The following is an 8,182-nucleotide window of genomic DNA, read 5'->3' as shown; positions in this document are numbered from 1 at the left end:
CAGAGTTTTCTATCATTTGTCTATAACTTATGGACTAAATTTGTTAATTTTATTTCACTTCCTTTTTGGAAGGATTTTTAGTTTACTGTCTTCCATGCCTAACATTATATGTATTTATGGGTTTCTCCAGCCTAGAACTATTGTTAGTTGTAGCGCGTCGAGGTGAATATCGACCTAAAATGCTTATTAAGGATATTTACGCTGTAAGGTGTTTCCCTCTGAAATCAACTCCTCTCTCATACCACCTATCATTTTTTTAAACCATAGGATTATATGTTAGACGATTGCAAAAGTTTCAACCTTTCGATCAGAATAGTTACAAAATGGATAAAAATTAGTTAATTAGTTACGAAAAGGGTTTTCGCATTGGTCAGCATAACTGATTAGCGCATTGTGGCAATGGAAAATCAGGTGTGGCGAGCCTCCTTCTTTACTTACGATAAGGGAAGGTTGTTTGACGACAGGGAAAAAGCAGCTGAGAATGTTTTTATATAGGTTATGTAGATAAATCATGGCCGTGGCGATGGCCAGGGAGAGCTTGACACTGAAATTGTCTGCGCAGCAAAGACCACCTTTACGGTATGTTTCTCAGAGAAATATAAGCCCGTTAAGAAACTTAACCATCAAAATTTGGTTCTAATTCTTTTGTTTTGGGGCTCCTAATGCACAATGTTCCAAACTAATAAATGCAGGCCAGGGTATGTCTTTCTCACAATAATACTGCACATTAGTTTTTCATGATATAAATGCTGACTATGTTTTCTTGTGATCCACCTGCGGGATTGGAATACTTGCACATGGGTTCCACTCCAAAGATAATTCACAGGGATGTCAAGACTGCCAACATTCATCCAAAGATAATTCACAGGGATGTCAAGACTGGCAACATTCTTTTTAGACCGCAATTGGAATGGAATATTGGGTGATTTCGGATTGTCAAAGATGACAATTTATGGGGAGGCTTCTCACATTACCACTACAGTAAAAGGAACAGCAGGATGCCTCTGGGACACTTATGTGAATTAGTGTGAAGAAGAAATAACTTAATGTGTGAGAAACAAACTAAGCTGTAGATTGGTGAACCCAGAAAATGAAACAAACTTCAGCTAAACTTGTAGTATTTCTAGTGAAATTAAGTAGCAGCCTAGTCTCCAAAAGAAAATCCTGAAGAAATGTCTGGACTTAAGCAGGAGTGGTGCTCAGGGAGGGAAACTCTAACAATGACTTAATCCAATAAAATTCACTAGATAAAGCCAAGCACTCTTAAGCAGGTAATAAAAGAGCAGAAGCTCTGTTCATAAGCAATAAACCCTACCCACTTCTTTAACTTATAAACCCGATAGTAGTAAAAGCAAAATAACCTTCAAACAATGAACTCATTGTCATAAGTGAAACAATTTCAGTTGCTTAACGGAACGCAAAATTTTACAGCAGAAGGAAATCAAGATAATCTACACTGAATAAGTCAAGAACAATAGCGTACACACAGAATCAAGATAAGTCTGTGCATGTCAAATTAATTAGCAGAGAATGCAATTTGTGCATAAATTTTGAAATATACCTTTCATAGAAGAAAACAAGATAACAGGTATGACATCAAGAACCCATACATAAATTGACAACATATCTGCGAATATAGCCTTAAATGACCATGACTCCCATACAAAAATTCATTATAAAACCAGATAACTTATATAGAATGCCAATAAGGTCCTTGACTCAAGGGAGGCTTCAAAAAACAAGGTACAACATAAACTGGGAGATTATAAGGGCCGTGGCCGCTTAACATGTTTTCTTCTGGAAAGGAGATTAAAATATGCAATAATCTGCTGACAAGAAATTACAAGATTCTCGGCCAAAATAACATAATTACAACACTACAATCTAGAAAGCAACTTGAATAGCAGGTCTGCGAGGAAGCCTCGAGAGGGTATCATGAGGCATTAGAGGTGCCATCCCTCCGAGTAGCCATAAACAAACCGAACGATAGCACCCTTAGCATCAACCGAAGCGGAGCTCAAGGAACTCTATGGATGCAAAAACCTTACATATGCGAAAATATGAAACACCTCGGTCCATTGATTACCCGAAAGACTTGCACACCAGTGATTGCTAGAATAAGCAAAAAACCACAAGGGTTGATAGCAAAGGAATTCTCGTACTTGAACCCACCAAACCCTGAGAACAAAAGATAAGTAAGCAATTAGTATCACGAAATTCGGAGTTGAAGAGAAAAAAAGAAGGAAAACAACAGATTAAAGAGAATTGTAGCATAGAGTCTGATTTGGGGAGAAATTCGATAGCTTACCATTAAGAAGATAGCCCCAATTTTCATGGCTGACCCTCTGAGACAGGGTTCCTGCTACACACAAAGAATCAGATAGAGGTAGGAGGAGCAGAGCTCGAACAGGCGCCAAGAGCTTGGGAATCGAATGAGCCAATTTCCAACAACTTAGAATGAGTAAATCCACCGAGGAGATCATAGCCCTTGGATCAAAGAGCTGAGCACACCACCGTCAATGGGAGTAGGAATCTCAAGGTGTCTAGTTAAGGAGGGATGGCCTGCTTGTGCCACGAAGCCATGGCAGAGCCGGTGTGAATGTTAAGATCACAAATCGAACGATCCAAAGATAAATAAGCTTTGGTTATAATTAAATTCATCACATAGGACAGTCTTTGGTATTTAATACAGGTACAGTGCATAGGGATATGCATTCCATAAAGCACATGTTATATTTACAATAGTTGTAACAAAAAAATATCAGGGTATATAATGAATAGTATGATTGTGATCTCTGTCCTTATTCCAAGTAATAATATTGCTGAGGAAGTAATTTAAATTACCAAGCTCAAAGTTCCGCTGGTCTCATTTTTTATTTATACTTATATAGATATATTTAATATAGTTAAATGATTAATGCAATAATGGGGAGACATGACAAAGGTACTATTAAAAACTGAAAAAAAATAAAGAGTATTCATGATGGCTTTCCACACCATTACCTTAAGTCTTTTTTGCATCGCTACTATAGTCGTTGAACTTGGTATCGAGGCTTAGCTGTTATGCATGGTAGCACAAGGACCATTCTCTTATAAGTCCGCTTATACAATTCTCTTTCCATCCTTCTCTGCCATCTTGGTAAAGTGCACTATGCTTGTTGAATTTTCTCATCCATTGTGAATGATCGTTTCTTAATTCCCATCCATCTAAATAAATTATTATGAAACTTCTCCCATAAATAAGTTATTGTGAAACTTCCCCCTTGTCTATGTTTGTTTTAATAAATATTTCTTAGTCACTTAATAAATTTCTTAATAAATATTTTACTCACTTCATTAACAAATGCATTCTCCAAATGACTTCACAAGGTGGTATTAGATTAAAAAATAGCTTAGAAGTGCAGATTAACACTTTGCAGTTAATTCTAGTGTAAAATGTGGCTTTCACAAACTCTGAAGAAGAGCTTAATGTTAACTTTGCATGGAACAGTACTTGAAGAATTTAATTTGAGAAAAAGTTGAAGAATTTAATTTGGGAAAAGGTTGAAGTGTACATTTCATTTATTAGTACTGACATGTATGTATAGAATATAAAAAGTATAAAAGGATAAAATGATAAAGGTTGTAAAATTATGAAAGAATAACTATCCATTTGCATCGGTGTGTATATTTTGTATCTGACCTCTTTGTTTCCATCATCGCATTCTACTGTTGATTACTTTAATGGTTGCCCTGAATCCCTGGCGGGATGTAATAGAGTTCTTGTAATTACTCCTCACATTGCAAAACCATAGTGTCATTTTATACTAGATTAGATCATCATGAGCCACAAATCTAGGGTCATGCAAAAGATCCACACGGATATAATCTCCAGTTGCACCATAGTTTACATTTATGCAAAATCACTCAATCATAGTTAATGTCCACCAAACATTAAAATTAAAGGAAAATACTCATGAACAGTTAATGGTTATTAAGCATTCAAATTAAACACCAGAGAATTTTTTTTTTTTTGGCCTATAAACCTATATGCAAACCCTGTGAGTTGCAAAGGGCCATGGTTGTAGTATTTTTGTCTGGATGCGCATCAATACAACGTTCAAGAAATCTGATATGATACGGTCATTAAACATTCTCCAGGAATATGGCATGTATAATGTGGCAAACAACAAAAAATTATGAGGGTGTGTTGTATCATGCTTCCAGGGATGTAATTTGGGAATAGCTTTCAAATTTCAACTGTCCTTTTGATATTTTCATAGTTAACTTGAAACGTATCTCATATGGAGAGTTAATGTTTCTGGTGTGGTTATTTAATTTTGAATGGGAGTTGCCCACGTGGTTATATTTGCAACATTAAAAAATAAAACTTTTATACTCCTTAAATAATTAAATACTTATATTCTGAAGTGCACCACCATGGAAGTATGGATGGATTCATTAAATACGATAGGGAACTTGGAAGCTCTTTTCCTACACGAAGAAGAAATCAAAGTTTTTAATATTAAAATTATAGCTATTTGTATATAAATTTATTTTAGTTTATATATTTATTTATTTTAAATAAAATTCAATAAAATAAATAAAATTCAATTACATGAATATTTTAATTTTTTTACAATGTTTTTAATATTAAAATTATAGTTATTTAGGTATAAATTTATTTTAATTTAAAAGACTGCAAGTTTTTGATGAAGTGAGACAATTCAATATTGAAAAATAACCTTTTTCCACTTTTTTGGAATAGAGTTAAAAATCCTTTTGTGTTTATTTATAGGCCTCTACCTGGTCAAATACATAACCAAGTCTCGCATAATATCATGCTAAATAAAGGAAAGCTCGTGGTTTCTACCATAGGGGTTCACCATGGTACCTCTCAATAGTGAATTAAAGTTTCTATGTCAACTAAAATAATTATTTAATCAATGCTCAACAAAAGATCCACTTCTCTAAGATTCATTTATTTGAAAGAATTGGACCTAGGCATTCAACCTACTCAGTATCATGATATACTAAATAATCAAGACTCCTTAATTAATGGTCAACAAAATATCCACTTCTCTAATATCATATGTCATGATTCTTCTCATTTTATGCCTTGCGGCGTTTCCTTTGCAACATTTGGTGCAAATGCTAGTTATATTTTTGTTAATAAAATGTTGTTAACTACATGCTCCAGTTTTACATATCTATCAATTTTCATCATGTATGATTAATTTTTCATTTCATGCAAAGTGACATCAATTACTCTTTTTTCTGTTACTACTCTACTTCTCAACTTTTATTATAAATAAGTAGGTTTTACTAACCTTACATAAAGTAGATATTTTACCTTAGCATGTAATCTTTTCTATATACTTCTTACATATATACTTTACTAAGTCTTTGTACATAGTAATATAGTATGTATATATTTTGTTTTACTATAGTTAGACTACCATATTATTATTATCTTGCATACCTGTAGAGCTATAAATACCATTTATGTATAAGTATGACTAGGTTAATTTAAAAAGTTTTAGCTATGACAATATTTAGTACTAGTACTTAATAATTTGTCACACTTCAAACACTCATAAATTTTATGCAAACTCATCTTATTTTTCTAATTTATCAGGTCTTTCAATGGCCTTTAGTGTATTACTATTGTCATGATGTTTTAAAAATACAATCCAATTTTCTATACCACTCCTTGCCCTTTCAAAAACCCAACTATTTCTTAAGATGTTATCTTTTATTATATAATATTGAATTTATATGTTTGGAACAAAGTTCACAAGAGCTACCTAAGTTCTATCCTTTTCTGATATTGTTATTTATCTTCTCATATATGTTATATATAAAAGGAATAATTTTATTCTCGTTCTAAATTGAGAACAAACCTCAATAGTCATATGAGTTCTTATTTCGGTGTTCATATATAAATATTAGTGAATATGGAATCATGAAATCCCTATATTGATATGGATCTCTTTAGCTACTGAAATTAACCAAGAGCTTTTACTTCTGTGATGTTAGCAGAATTGCATGTAATATAGTATGATAAACCACATGTGCATACTGGAAAGAAGATGAAACGTAATGGAAACCATCAAATCAAAGAAAAACAAAAATTGATAACAGAGTTCACCCAGTGTGAGATATGTATCTGGGCCCTCGTGTCAAGAGTGGGGAGAATGCTTCATTAAATGCTCCAAATGATGATGATTTAAATGGTATTTTCTTTGTCATTACAAGGATGAATACCCTTAACAAGAGTGACATGTCTCTCCATGAGACATTCTCGTTATAGGAACTCTCACTCAAATGGGCATTCCTTCAGGATGAGAAGCTAACAAATTCTCACAAGATATGGCATAAAACTATCCATCAACATAATGGTAATGAGGGATCTCAAAAACAAAAAAATCATCTGAAAAAATAAGAAGAAAAGCATGAAATAACTGCATCATATACCTCCATTTTCGAAGATGGCCCAAAAATGAAAATCTCATTTGTGAAAATGTGCATCACCACTAAATGCATAGAGAGAAATCATTTCAAACTACTATAAACTTTTCCCCTTTCCGAGACCATCAAATTCTGGACCTCAGGCAACTCGAAGATTCCCCCAAATATTACTTCCTGAAGATGGCCAAAACATCCATTGCTCAGATGAATATTCTAAGCACACCATTGCACTCAGGGAAATTCTGTGAAAAATGACTATGAAGTTGGCTTCATTCTACCTCTATAAAAAATCAACCTCCAAGGGAATATTTTACATTCCACATGATTCTGCAAAGATTCCTTGCTGCTGGACACCTGAATTTACACTACTCAGATGGGGAAACAGACTACACGATTGGACTCCTGTAGAAAACATGAAAAAATGGCTATCAACTTGTCAAAATTTGACACTCGTATCTCTTGTCATCTAAGGGAATCATTTCAGCATTTTATCATACCTCTTGCTCATGGTTCTGCTCCTCCTTGATTAGGGTTTCATCAATCCTCCATCGGAAAACCTCCAGGTTGAATGGAATGAGCGAGTTTATATAGAGTGTTTTTGGGCGGATTAAACTACAAAGGTTGTTTGGCCCACTGGAAAAGGCCAAGATTATGTTTTTGGTGGGTGTGGGCTTAAACCTTCGCATTAGCTTAATTTTTTAAATCGGCAGTTACAATCAGTTTTGGCACGTTGTTTGAACATAGGCACAAATCTTTAACATTTGGAGTGATGTGGTTGGGTGGTAGTATAACCATTGAACATCAAGGTGGTAATCAATGTGAAATGATATGGTGTGGTCTGTGTGTTGAACATCATTTTTGGCATTGTTTGTTGTTTGTTTTTTGTTGGTGTTTGTTCCACTGGTGGACCAACTTGCTGTCAAGATGGGCGAGTTCAACACCCACTAGAACACATATCACTGTCACGTTACATGGTTCCTCCCATATAATACCATATTTTACAATATGTTTATCGTTTTCGTGGGGTGTGGCAGGGGTGGCGGGTTCCCACCCGAATTTTTGAATATTATATATATAATACATAACAATGTGGCGTGGATGGTAGCCTACCACCCATATATATATATATATATATATATATATATATATATATATATATATATATATATATATATATATATATATATATAGATATATACACACACAATAGTCAATTTTTATCCACCGAAAAATAAGTGTCACTAGGAAAATTAGGTAGGCAACAAATTCCCCTGTTTTGGTGGCCGGATTCTGTGTGCCAGGTTGCTGCCAAATTGTTGCCTTGTTAAGACTGCCACTTGGCCAAGTTTGACCCAAACTTTGACCAGCTATAACTTGAGCATACAAACTCAGATTTTAGTGTTATTCACACTGTTGGAATCAAGGCAACGAGCACTATGATTTGGTACTCGTTTCACTTCAATTAGAGGAATTTTTGTTTGAGCTTTTCCATAGCCACTATTGAATTTTGAGCGTGTTTGGAGCCACCTGGATCATTCCTCCCCACTAAGGAGATTTCGGTCCTCAAAAAGAATTAATATAATATACAATTGTTGTGTTATATTGTCTACGCCACAAGTCTCCTGACATACCACACTTCCTTCTCTTCCACCCTTGTTCTTCAGAGCCATAAGTGATGAGCCGAAACCTGCATCCTCTACAAGCCTGTAGTACATCTTTGTAAATTACAAAC

This window comes from Pinus tabuliformis, chromosome J (genome assembly GCF_031772625.1).
Source record: "Pinus tabuliformis cultivar Carrire ecotype Pingquan chromosome J, CPIR1, whole genome shotgun sequence".
Taxonomy (NCBI): domain Eukaryota; kingdom Viridiplantae; phylum Streptophyta; class Pinopsida; order Pinales; family Pinaceae; genus Pinus; species Pinus tabuliformis.
The sequence above is the reverse complement of the archived record's forward strand: the minus strand, read 5'-3'. Positions refer to the sequence as shown.